Here is a 14619-nt window from a genome sequence, read left to right as displayed (position 1 = left end):
GCTTCAACAACTCTTGTTGGAACATCTGTTTCTGATCGAATCTAACATTATGCATAGCCATTTGCACCCTCATCAACCTCAACTACTCTTGTAGAACAACAAATTGATGTGGGGATGCCTCATGGTCAGATGAAAATGACAATCTTTGACCAGAGGGGACGTTCAGGTCTAAAGAATTTGAGGATCCTACATGAGCCGAATTACCTAATATTTCTGATTGATCGGCAAACCAACTAGCAAATAAATTCATTTTGCTAGATTGATTACTAACACTAGAGACTCCAGGTTGTCCTGCGAAAAAATTGATGGAAAAATTCTCATTGAGATGAACCATTTCGATTTTCAACAAACTGAAGTTTTGAAGACTAGAAATTATGTATGCTAGGGTTATATACAATGAAAAAATGAAATATTTCTACAGCTATATAATTTTAAAAGCTTATTTTACTGTAATATCATCAAGATTTCTTTTGTTTAATCACAACAATAATGTTTTTTTTCATACATAACAAGAATGATTTTTATATTATATTAAGCTAGGGTCATATACAAGTAGAGAAAAGAGATTTTATATTTTTATAGAAAATTTAAAATCTTTTATAATTTTTGAATTTTTACATTTCATTTTTTTCAAAAAAATATTCTAAGTTACTTTTCATAAATTTTGAAAGTATAGTTTTTATTTATGATTTCTAATTTTTTAAAATATTAATTTATTTGATAATATAAAATAATACCAAAGCAACAATAATAGATTAAGGATTAATTTGTTTTGAATTAAAGAGTATAATCCAAAATGAACAAAGATGTAAAGATTGAGAGTTAGATTTATTATTATTTCATATATATATATATATATATATATATATAAACAAAAATAGGATTTAAGGGTGAAATTGTTTTTTTACAATTAATGTATCTTTATATTTGTTTAATGATACAATTTTAACTGAAAATTGTTTTACTTCTGAAATAATATAAAAACAGAAATACAATATAGAGATTGCCTTAATACGTTTGAAGCTTATAATCCGTTCTGAAAAAACGAATAGTTTCCCATGAAGATAGGGGTGTTCAAACGGAATAACCGAATCGAATTACAATAAATCGAATTACCCGAAATATAAAAATCTTTAACCGTTAATCGAATCAAAATTTTTCAAATAAATTAATCGAACCGAAATATTTCAATTAATTTGATCAGTTAACAGAAATTTATATATTTTATATTTTGCTTAAAATAAATATAATATATATAAATACATTATTAATAGTTCAAGAAAAATATATATAATATATTATTTATTTTAATTAATTACCCGATTTTAAATTAAATTAATTGATAATCAAAATTTTAAAAAATATTAATTAACCTCTAACGGAATTAAATTCAATTATTAAATGAATAACTGAATCCGGCCAATTCGATTGATTAATTCGAAAATGGTATTCGGAGATTGCAGCATGATTGCATGCGATGGAAGAGTTGACGAAACTCTCTCTCTCTCTGGGTTTGGTTAGACTGAGAGGTCGTCCTGACAGGTTCCTTATATATGTCAAATTCTAATGATTTTCACCACCACCACCACTTTGGTGATTGATAATTTCATGTGGGAAACAAATTATTAATTTTGTCAAATCCAAGTGTTTTGACAGTCTTTATAGGCAGTGTATCTCATTGACATTAGTCATGCATTAACAAGGTCAACTTGCGGACCTTCCTTTAAAAACAGACAAACAAGGGAACTGTTGATTAGTACCCATAACACAAAGGCTCTTATGGGAAACAAAAATCTCTAGAATTTCAAAGCCTTAATTGGTGGAATGCACAAATGCCATATTGGATGAGTAATGAGGGTTTGATGTTTATGGTGATTCCCTAATGGATGGGAAAATGGGGATTCCGTGACCCATGACCTGACTCCAACATAATATTTATAAAAATAATAAAACAAATTATATTCCACCACCACATATGGAAAAAGTTAATTGTTGGTGTTTTGACCCTACTCCCTCCACTAAAACCTAATTTATGTATCACCCCTTCCCCACTTTCTTTCTACCCTTTCCCCATAATAAAACTCAATATAATTTTAAATTTTAACTCAATTAATTTACATAATTATTCCTAAAACAAATATTTTTATTATAGAATATAAGCTTAGAATCTCAACATATATGTATATTATTTTTAAGATACAACCCTTTCATACACACTCAATATATATATATATATATATATATATATATATATAAAATCAGAGAGGAAAAAGAGTAAAGACCCACCAAAATTTCAATTGAGTTCCACCTAAGATAAGTTCCTCAATAGTCAAGGGTCAAACCTCCTTCTATCATAATAACCATTTAATCAAACATGACTTTGATGGACAACTTAACATACATATGGTCAATTTTAAGGGGGAGAAATGTACCAGAAAAATTGCAATAATTTCACACAAAACTTTGAAATGCAATTGCAGTCCCTCTTTTCTGCCACTCTTTTTACCATTATATGAAAAGACATGACTGATTTATGAAATGACCTGAAAACAGACAAGTTCCTATTTGACATGGAGCTGTTTCAATTTAGGAAAGTAGGGAAAAGAAACAATGACCTTATCCAAGAAATAACCAACAATAATTGACAAGGTGATTATTTGATCATTCACTCTTATTTTTATTTTTCTCTTTTTGAACCTACCTTACTAGGTGATTTGGTAAAGCCAAATAGTTTTATTCCTTAAAACTTGGCTAATCTTCTGGGTTTTGGGGGGCAATTGTAATGAGTTTTGATGTGTTCAAATGACATCAATCTCAACTTAATTTCATACTCCACACACAAAAAAAAACAACCTTTTGGTCCTAGAAATTATCTTTGATATAGTTATGTTGTCTTTTGAGTACTTCAAACTTTTAAAGTCAAAACCTTTTCAATTATCATTAATGATACATGCCACTCGAGAATAAAATTGAAGAGACTTTGATTATCATACCATTAATTAAATTATCAGTTCAATTAAAATTTATAAATATTAAAATTTTAATTTTAATATTAAATAAGTGCTAAGTATAATAAATATTTATTAAAATATGCGTGGGTTGAATTATATGGTTTTTAGTATGGAACTAAGATATTAAAGTTTCTAGAGTCTCATCAATTATAAATTATTCTGAATAAAAATAATAATTAAAATTAAATTTTTAACCATAATTCTTATAATTTTATATTCATTTAATTTGTTTTTAATACTTTTTGTTGATTCAAGATATCAACAAGGAAGATCTAAGGGATAGAGAGGGTGGTCGTGATGAGGAGGCCGATTCACCCTTGTTGGGTGGAAAGACAAATATGTTAGGGTTTTTAAGAAGGAAGAAGAGGACCGCCTCTATCCTGTGTCTCGAGGTATTCATAGGCGTGGAGGGAGAGTCTCTTGTCCCTTTACGCCATTCAATGATTTTTGGGTGGTCCCCTCTTGAGGAGATCATACCCATTAATAGTGGATGGACTAATGGAAAGTCCGACTGGGTAGTTAATGATGAATGGAACGAAGCATGTGGGTGGTTGGTCACTGAGTAATCATATGGACGATATACATGATATATGGAGGTTTGATAAAAAATATCAAAATTAAAATTAAATATAAAAAATAGACAACTCTATCCTATTTAAATGTTGAACTACTCATTTAGTCAAAAAAAGTTTATTTGATTTTTGGAAGTTTAGACAAAATATTAAAATTTTAAAAAATTGATAAAAGAAATACTCAACCAAGTTCAAACTCCAAAATTCATAAATACCATGCATAAATCCAACCCATAAATACATTTAAACTATTCACCTTTGAGCATTTGAGTAAGTCAAGTGAAGATTTCTAATCTTAAATTGCGATGTTGAGCCTATTTTATATTTTTCTTCTCTTATTCACTTGAATTGGAAAAATCATATATAAATCAGATTGAAAAGTGAAAATGCGACTATGTTTTCTTAAATTGGTTTTTCCCAAATTATTTTATTAATTTATCTCATAAAATTAATCATTTCACTATTAAATAATAATAGAAGATTAAAGATGCAATTTCATTTAGTTGTAAATTATCTATTATCACTCTAAATAGAGGTTGTTTCTATTTTGACCACCTAATTTTTTTTCTACAAATACATTATTAGTCTTATGTTATCATTTAACGACAAAATAATTAATTTGATCAATTTTATTGAGTGACCAAATTAACAAAAAAATTAGAGTGATCAAAATGAAAACAACCTTTACTTAGTGTGACTAATAGTATAATTTACCCTAATTTTAATTATATTAATTGAAAACTTCTACTAATATGTTGATATTTGCAGTTTATTTTGGCCATAACCACTACTAATGCGTAAACTAAGTATTATTATGGAATCTTTTATTTTGTTTTTATGAGACAAACTCCACTAATGTACTTGGTTTAGCAGCGGTTTTACCATTGAAGGACAGCTAAATATTAGAGAAATGCATGTACCAAAAAAAGAAATTGAGAGATGGAGGCGTTTTGTGCTAAATGCTGTTAACTTCTGGACGTATAAGACATGCTACCACTAAATACCCCTCCTCCATCCCCAAAACTGGCTGCTTCCTTAAGCTAAAAGAACCCCTAAGTTATAACAAAATAGTCCCCCCCCCCTTTGTCCTGCCACTTCCATTACTGGGCTTTGATCATGCCTTTTGTCGGTCGCTCTTTGGTCGTGTTCTCCATCTGTCGATCTCTATTCCACTCTATTTGTCACTCTTTGACAGTCGCTCTTGCCGGTTTCTCTCTATTGTTGTCTAATAATGATCGCTCTCAGGGTGTGCCTCGTAGCGTAATATATTGCTATAAAGAAAATAGTTAAAAAAAAAAAAAACACAACACACAAGAATTATCCGAAAGTTTACATATGAAAGTAATCAATTACAACAAAATTATTTAATTGAAGGAATTGTTCTAATTATTGAAAGCATAGGGAACGTGAGTGTTGCGTGAATAAACTAAAGTGTAATTAAAGAAATTAGAAATCACCCACAAGTTAATTAAATAAAATGTGTACTGATTCTAATGGATTCGTTGCTTATAAACACGAGCAATAATAATGATAATGGAGGGAGGCAACTAAATAAGCAAACAATAAATGTAAGTATGTTGAAGTAAATTTAAACACTATTTTTAAAGACAGGATATTCAACCATTCTGGGATAGATTCGGGGTGGTCGTCTCCTTTGGAATTATCAGATTTTTGAATTTTATATATAAATTATCATGTAATTTGAATTTGATGTTCACATTATATAACATTCGCTCTCTTAGGCCAAATAATAATAAAATATTAATGTATGATAGGCTTTGAAAGACTAAACTTAAAGTCAAATTCCAGAATCAATTGATTTGGCTCATACCCATACATATTAGGTTATTGACTTGGCCTTGATATATTCATTGCTGGTATCGATTCATTGCTAACAAAAACAAATTCTCTCTTTAATGATGAGATAGTAGAGTTACTTGTTCTTAGCTTTACTTCGGATCCATGCGATAATTACAAAGCATTTTGGGTGGAAGATATCTGCAAGCTTATGAATGATTTTTATCCGAACAATTTTACGGAGTAATAGAAGCTACACATGAAGATTCAATTGGAGCATTTTCAACCTGATGCTCATCAAAGCACAGAGTTAGAGAAAGCTTCTACAGTTGCCGAGTTGTGTCAAGTACTAGCTAAGACAAATAAGTCAAGTATTTATCCTCTTCTTGATAGAATTATTCGTCTTGTGCTAACTCTTCCTGTGTCTACTGCAATAATCGAACGAGCATTTTCAGCCATGAAAATTGTGAAGACAAGGCTTCACAACAGAATTGAGGATAATTTTCTTTCAACTTACTTGGTGGCATACATCAAATAAGAGATAGCTCGAGAATTTTTAATAGATTCTATCATTGATGAGTTCGATCTTATGAAAAAGCGGAGGTTGCAATTTAGGATGCCTAGTATTGAGAAATAGGACTAAGGCCAAGTTTTTTAATTTAGTTTTTGGAATTATAATGATATTTATGAAAATTTTAGTATAGTACTAGTTATTCTTTTTTGCATATTGGAAAGAAATATTTAATTTTATGTAGTGTGATTTTTTTTTCTTTTAATTTTTTACAGTTAAATTGTTCATACTTTTTAAAAAACATTAAATTGATTTGTTTGATAAGAAAAAAAGTATCCGAGAAGAATTGACACTTTTTTACATTAAAAAAAAAGTCATTCGGATTTAGAAGTTTCGCCCATTGGAGTAAAATCCTGCATCCGTCCATGAATCCATTAACTTTAGAAATGATTCAACCATGTAATTGTTTAAAGCATCAGACTTGAAGTAACTTTGAATCAAGTAAACATGATCCTCAAAGACTGAATGTTTAAACCATTAACTTTAGAAAATATTCAAGCATGTAATTGTTTAAAACATGAGGGAACTAAATAGATGGACATTAACGATTGAAAGCATTATAACAAAGCAAACAAGAAATGGAAATGTGTAAGCTAGAACATTGAATTATGAATTGTTTCTCTAAGTCATGAATGTTCATTCATAAATCCATAATATAATTTCAAAAATTGTTTCAAGATTTATATTTTGATGACCTAAGGTGTATATTTTTAGGTCAAATCTCATCCAAGACTTAAAAAGACTATTTTCCTAAAAAGACTTTAGAATTCTACAATAGGGGTTTGTGTTGTGATGCACTATGACCTTGTGTCATGACACACCAAGGCTAACAAAGCAATGTTCTTATCCAGATTTAAGTGTGACAAATCTTCATGTGTTCTTAATTTTAGTGTAACGCACCTAACTTAGATCGAAGATAATCTCGATTTGATGGTGCTACAACCTGTCTATAGGTAATTTTGGTAAATTCGTTTACTATACTGTATCTTATACCAATCACAGTTTTTTTGGCTATTGCTATCAAACAAACTATGTATTGTAACTAAACTTAGTTTTTTTGGCTATCTATACCCTTATGGAGGGTATTTTGAGCCAGAAGGTATCGATACCTAAAGCTTGGGTAATTGCACTAGACTTCTTGTTTTTCTAATTTAATTTTGATGTTTGCAAGTATTGATACACTCATACCAAGTATAGATACTTAGGCTTAAGGTATCAGTACTTGAAGTTTAGGTCTGGATACCCAACTTCCGTATTCTACCAATTTGGCTATTGACTTTGTTGGTATTGGTACCCTTGCTATAACTACTCCTACTTGGGTGCAGTTGTAACACCCCTCATCTGTCCCGACATACGGTACATATGAGAAGTGTTATTAGAGCACTTTTAGACTTTGACCAAATTTTTTTAACATATTAATTGTCTTAAAGTCAAATGGATAAAGAATAGGGGAATTCAAATATGGTTTTACATCATTAAGTGACTTTGAAACATATAGAGACAAGTTCCAATCATAAAATGAGTGTCCATAGTTCTTTGACTTAAAACTGGAAATGTTTGAGTTGAGAAAAGTATGGGTTTTACCACAATTTAAAACTTTAAACAATTAAATAAAACCATTAAAACATGTTTGAATTCATTTAGAAGTTCAAGAATATTTTAAAATCATTTTGAATCATTCCGAGAGATTTTGGACATGTCCAAAACATAAATTTCAAATTTTAGCTTCGATTTAAAATCCGGATTCATATATTTTCATTAGGAATCTTATATTTTATATTTCTAACATAATTTTATAATTTTTTACATTTATTCAATTTGATCCCTATTGTAACAAAGTTAACAACAAGCTAAATTAACTTTACAATCAAGTCATTTTATATTCTAAGCTTAAAATTGATGGGCTTAATTTTTCAAAAAATCAACAATGGAAACTTTCTAAAACTTTAAAATTTTTACAAATTAGTACATGGACTAGCTAAATCAGATCCCATGACCTCAAATCTATAAATATTACAAGAAAATGACTTAAATTTTCTTACCAATGGAGGGTCAAATGTTTTAGATTTTTCTTAAGTTTTCCTTTCCATGGACGGTATGAAGAAACAAAATGAAGAAAGATGAAATCTTTTTTCATCAATTCATGCTTTTATACCTTAATTAAACCTTAATTAACATTACTTAATTAAGTAAATCTTTAATTAATTTACTTTAATTTTCATTAGCTTATTAGTGAAGAATAACATCATCATCCACTATCATATGAAAGAAAATGGTTTATTTACCATTAAAACTCTATAGTAGTTGGGCTTTTACAATTTAGTCCTTAAACCTTAATTAACTAGTAATTCGACAAGATTACTCGACCAATCTTCACCATATTTTTATATTATACTCATAAATATCCATATTGATTATTTACAAACTTGATTTATAGAAATGGGGTTTCAAAATCGCATTTTTTGATACCACTTGAAATTTGGCCATTATAGTTAAGTACCCGTGAAGATAAGGGGAAGGATGAGTATTATACTCTTAATAGACCCATAACATAAATATGTTAGAGTGTTATAATTATGCGAACACTCTTGATGGGATCTAACCATGTAATTGAAGTGTGGCTGTTTTTAGGAGCTTAAAGGCTTGGCTCTGAAAGCCTTCATGAAAATAGGCTACAAACTCATGACCACAATAATGTCCCTGGATACTGTACATTGACTGGTGCTGAAATCATTATACGAGATGTGTTTGGTTAATCAAATGGAATAGCTGGTTCAAAGCATAGTCTAGCATGCAATTTTGATTAACTTTAACATGTTTTCACTTAGTGAATGTTCAATCGTAAGACATGTTCATTTATGCTATTCATTCCCAAGATTATCAAAATCTAGAATATTTTGAAAATGGGAAGAGATTGTTGGAAATTTTCAAAATATATATAGTGTTTCAAAAGTTACAAATGAAAAGTTATAAGCAACCAAAAGTTATGCCACTTGATTATTAACAAATAGTCATAATTATTCAAGTAGATATATATTGAATTATTATGTTTATTGCTAAAGATATGACTTTTCATTTGGGTAGTTATGTCCCTGTGAAGAGACATGGGACCTCCTATAAATAGGAGTGAAAATCCATTTGTAGAACAAAAATATATATAGAAACAAAGTTTCTTCCTATTCTCCCACCATATTTTAAATTTCTAGATTGTTTATACATGCCCGGATGGGGTGAAATTTATTAAATTCCATTCACCAAAGTTACCAATTTTCAAGTTTGGAAAATCAGTCAACTTGCAATGACTTTTTTGATGGTATCCAAGCATTTCTAGGTTGAGATGTCTTATAGAGTTTGAATATCTATCTCTTAGCTTCAAAAAGCACTTTGAATTAATCAATTTTGAGTTTAGAAGCTCAAGTTATGATCGTTTTAGTGAAGACTGCACGTGTAGAATTTCTGGACAAGATTATTATGGAAATGACGAGTTTTTGGTTTTTAACTCAAGTTTAAATCATATTGGGTTAGATTTTTAGGCTTAATTTTTATTATATATGAACCCAATATTGTATTTATTAGGTTCTATTATTTTATTATTCCAAATTTTGAATATATATTTTAAGTATTTTAAGTTATTTAAGAGTTTTATGTTTCTTAGTCAATAAGAAGTTTAGTTTAAAACTACTTCTTGTTTCGATTAATTAAAGTTTCAATATACTTGAGATTTTTATTTGGATATACTTAGCTAACCTATATAAAGACCTCTTCATTGTTCATTAGATACATAATTGTTTTCATTAATAAATTTTTCAACTCTGAGAGTTAATTTCTTTGTGCAATATTTCTTTCTAATGATTTTTAGTAGTTTTCTTCTTGATTTTCTTCAAAGAGTTGTGAGAATCCATTCTTCATCTTTCAATATGCCAAGAAATTATTTCTTGAAGGGTTGATTAGAGCCATTAATTGAGTTTGTTGGGGTTTATATCTCAAAGGGTTCAATTAGACACTTATCCATCATATCCATTGGTTTACTAGCTCCATCTTCCACTTTGTTTTTTTTTTTAATTTTCATTTATTTATTTGTTATTTATTATTTGTTCTCAAATTTCTTCTTTTAGTGTTTTTGTTTTCTTTATTTCAAAATTTCTTTATTTCTTCTTTACAGGTCAAATTTGAATCCTTCTCGAGTCGAACAACTTGAATACGATCTACTTATGCCTTCCCTCCTTAAAACAAATCGAGAATAAAACTACTTCTAAAAATCACAAGAAATAAATCTTGCACAGAGAAACTAACTCCGAGAGTTGAAAACTTTATTAATGAAAAAACTCTATATCTAATGAACAATGAATAGACCTTTATATAGGCTAGTTAAGTACATCCAAATAAAACTCTCAAGTATATTGAAACGTAATTAATCTAAACAAGAAGTAGTTTTAAACTAAATATTCTTGTTGACTAGCAAACATAAAACTCCTAAATAAATTAAAATACTTAAAATATATATCCAAAATTTGTAATAATTAAATAATAAAAGAATACAACTCGATAAATATAACATTGAGCTCATATATAATAAAAATTAAGCCTCAAAACCAAACCCAATATGCTTTAAAGTCGAATTAAAAGCTCGAAACTCGTAATTTCTGTAATAATCTTGTCTAGAAATTCAACTCACATAGTCTTCACTAAAACGGTCAGAACTTAAGCTCTCAAACTTGAAATTGAGTGATTTAAAGTGCGTTTCCAAGATAAGAGATAGATCTTCGAACTCTATGCAGACTTCTCAACCCAGAAATGCTTGGATTTCATCCAAAAAGTTATCGCAAGTCGACTAAATTTCCAAACTTGAAAACTGGTAGCTTTAGTGAATGAAATTTAATAAATTTCACCCCATCCGTACATGTATCAATTGTTCCATAAAAAATTTATTGCATAAATTCTTTGTCGAAGTTTATATCCATGCTATGCTCTGCTCAATGCTTAATGGATTGTTTCCATTAGTGCAAAGCGTAAACAATCATTCGGCTTCATTGTATCCTCGAGGTTCATTTGCTAGTAACTCTTTTGCAAACCATAATATAGGTGGGGATGAATAGAACCTTAAAGAAAGAGGCATTGATACACGCCTTAAAGGCTTCATTAATTTCACATAAACTTGTTTTTATCTCTACACACCAACAATTACAAACTCAAACTAATATACCAAAGCATATCAATATCGATACATATTGTGGGGTGTGCGCACATTTATTAGATGTTTTACAGGAACATAGAAAAATGTTCGATGATTCACGAAGAAGAGGTAAAACAGAGGCAACGTCGCGACGATGCGATGAAACCCAAATAAATGTGGCGGCGATGTCTTGACAAGCATGCATGGGATTTCACGACAATTTATCCAAGTTATGCAGCCGCATTTTAGACTTTAAGCAGGATTGCTTCTCGCAGTTGGACTCTGATTATTTCAAGGATATTTTAACATGATTAGAACTTTAATCTTAGCCTATTTAAAGTAGCCGTTGTCTCTCTATTATAGGATTCCAAAATTAAAATGCCAATCAGCAAAGGGCTTTTCTTGGGGTGACAAGATGTAGTTGTATAAGAGCTTTCGAGAGAGTTTCATGATAACTATAGAGAGAATTTTGTTCCCGAGTTAGCACTTTTTTGGGGGTTTGGGTAATGTACTTTAGTACATTTAGGTTTATTTTCTCCATATTGTACTATCATTTGTTTACTCATTTAGTGAAAAGCCAAAGCCTCATTTGCTTGTAGTTTTTCCGTCTTTGAGGGGTTTTCACATAAAATTTGCATTTGTTCTTCTCAACTTTTACTATCTCGTTGTTTATGCGGGTCAATCTCCAACAAATTGGTATCAGATCCTAGTTTAACTTTCGCAGATCGACTCGTTCGGTGACACAACAACAAATTTCGATATCGAGAAGTTCGATGGGATTACAAATTTTAGTTTCTGATAGTTTTGGATAATTACAGAGTTGTGGCTGGGGACAAGCGTGAGGATTATTTACTTTCCACATAATCCAGTTGAAGGTGGAGTCCCGTCAGATGTTAGACATGTGCCTAATTTAGAGAAGAATCTCATCCCTTTTGGTCTTTAAGACTCGAATGGTTCGCAGAGAGTTTGAGGCAAGTTTGGTTTCAGAGGGTTATAGTCAAGTGGAGAGAGTTGATACATTCTCTCCTGTTTAGCTATTACTGGCCCTTGTTGCATTATACAACTTTGATTTGAAGACTAGGAGTCTTTCAGTTTACAAGTTCGAGCACAGTTTAGACATGGTTGATGTTGTGCGGAAGCGTGTAAAAGAGTAAAATTATTGTACTAAAAAATCACACTAAGTTCAATTCCCAAGAAAGAGAGGTGGATAACAAGGATCACTTAAGTACCAGGTCTTTCCTAGCCAAAATATCCCTCAATCATAATTTAATGGCACAATAAATCACTACAATCACACTCACAATTCATGCAGAATAATACAATAAAGAACACAAGAATTTAACGAGGTTCAGCAAATTTTGCCTACGTCCGCGAGCACTACCAAATATATTTCACTCTAAAATACAAGTGAGAATTTACAAAAAGAGAGAGAGGGAAAACAATGCCTTAAGTAGAGAATGGCAAATTTGGGATGATGAAGAAGAGAAATGGTTAGGCCTATTTATAGTTGAGGTTCAGGGATCAAAATTGTAATTATCTTATGCCAAATCTCAATCCCACTTTTGATGCCTTAAATCTCAGATTTTGATACCCATATCTTTTTGATACCTATATATTTCTAATACCCATATCTTTGACTTTCTATAAACATGGATGATTTCCAATAGTTAACATTATGCAAAATTCGAGTTTGGCCCATGATGGTGCATGAAAAAGGAGGTGTGATAAATACGACTCAAAGTAGAGATTTATGGGTTGTGCATCACATTTATCAGATGTTTTGTAGGAACTTAGGAAGACATTCAACAATTCACTAAAGAAGAGGTAAAACAGAGACGACATCGAGATGTGAAGACAAGTAACGTCACGATGATGCAACGAAACCCCAAACCAACGTGACGGTGACGTCGAGACGAGATTGCATGGGACATCACGACGATTTCTCCAAGTTATGCAACTGCGTTTTAGACTTCAAATAGGACTACTTTTCCTAGTTGAACTCTGATTATTCTGGGGATATTTTAGTATGATTAGAACTCTAATCTTAGCCTATTTAAATGGGCCATTGTATCCCTGTTTTAGGAGGCCAAAATTAAGGTGCTAATTAGCAAGGGCTTTTCTTGAGGCGACAAGATGTAGTCGCATATAAGTTTTGGAGAGAGTTTTGTGATAACTATGGAGAGAAAATTGTTCCCCAGTTAGGACTTTGTTTTTGGGGTTTGGGTAATGTACTTTAGTAGATTTAGGTTTATTTTCTCCAAATTTTACTCACGTTTGTTTACTCATTTAGTGAAAAGTCGAAACCTCCTTTGCTCGTAGATTTTCCCTCTTTGAAGGTTTTCCACGTAAAATTTGTGTTCGATCTTCTTTATTGTTTCAATTTCGTTGTTTATATGAGTCGATCCCCAACACATATAAATATCAATATAAAAACTATATACTATCGATATTGATTACCATCTAACTTCATACTCTTTGAAACTTCAAGCACATTTCATGTTAATTAGGTTGAATAAAGACCCTTTTATTTTGCCCAAAAACGATACAAGGTAGTTTAGGTTTCATTTTAATTAGCATTTTGGTGTGTTTTAGCTATTTTAATGTATTTTAACCTATTTTGATCAATTTTTTAAAAAAAAAAATATCTATACTTGTCTGTCTCAATGTGTTAGTACACTACTATGATATTTTAAATGATTTTTTTAAACTATTTTTGCTGTTTATAGGTATATTAAAAATTAAAATATGCTAATTAAATTAAATTATTGTATTTAAGTAATAAGTATGTTAGGGTGGGCGTGATCGCTAATAGGGAAACTTACAAAAATTCTGTCAAAGGCAAGCGCCATGGAGGTAAAACTCAAATGACGCCGTTCTCAAGGTTCTCCATATGACGCCTTCAGTAATCTAACCAAGGGAAAAATAAAGTATACGGTTCATCAACTTATTGGAAATGACGTGAATGCACTGTTTACAAATTAAATGGGTTTCAATATATGATAGTCACTTTTAGAAACCAATTATTATGAAAGATTAGTTTGGGTTCTTCTGACATATCCGCAAAATACGTTCTTCAATCCTTGAACCACCAACAAACTGTGTGGCTCCTATTGTTTAAAGCTATCGTGTATACAGGTTCGATATGCGTACCTAAACCCCCCATTTCAAAACATATATATTTTAATACCAATTCTTCAAGTAATCAAGATTTGTATAATTAATCCTAATACGGATTCTAAGGAGCACTTCTTCCCGTTTACTAATATTTTTAGGATTTCTCAAACTATTTATCAAAATTCCTAAAATTTTACCAAAATTTTTGAGATTACACCAAAATATCTAAGGATTTAAAGATTTTCTTAGTGGTCAACTCAGTATTTTGGCATATCAAAATTTTAAGGATTTACCAATATTTTTAAAGGTTTCTTAATGCTCCAACTCAATATTTTGACATACCAAAATTTCTAAAAGTTTCTTAATTAAATTAATTAGTCC

This window comes from Gossypium raimondii, chromosome 9 (genome assembly GCF_025698545.1).
Source record: "Gossypium raimondii isolate GPD5lz chromosome 9, ASM2569854v1, whole genome shotgun sequence".
In the NCBI taxonomy this organism is placed as follows: Eukaryota; Viridiplantae; Streptophyta; class Magnoliopsida; order Malvales; family Malvaceae; genus Gossypium; species Gossypium raimondii.
The sequence above is the reverse complement of the archived record's forward strand: the minus strand, read 5'-3'. Positions refer to the sequence as shown.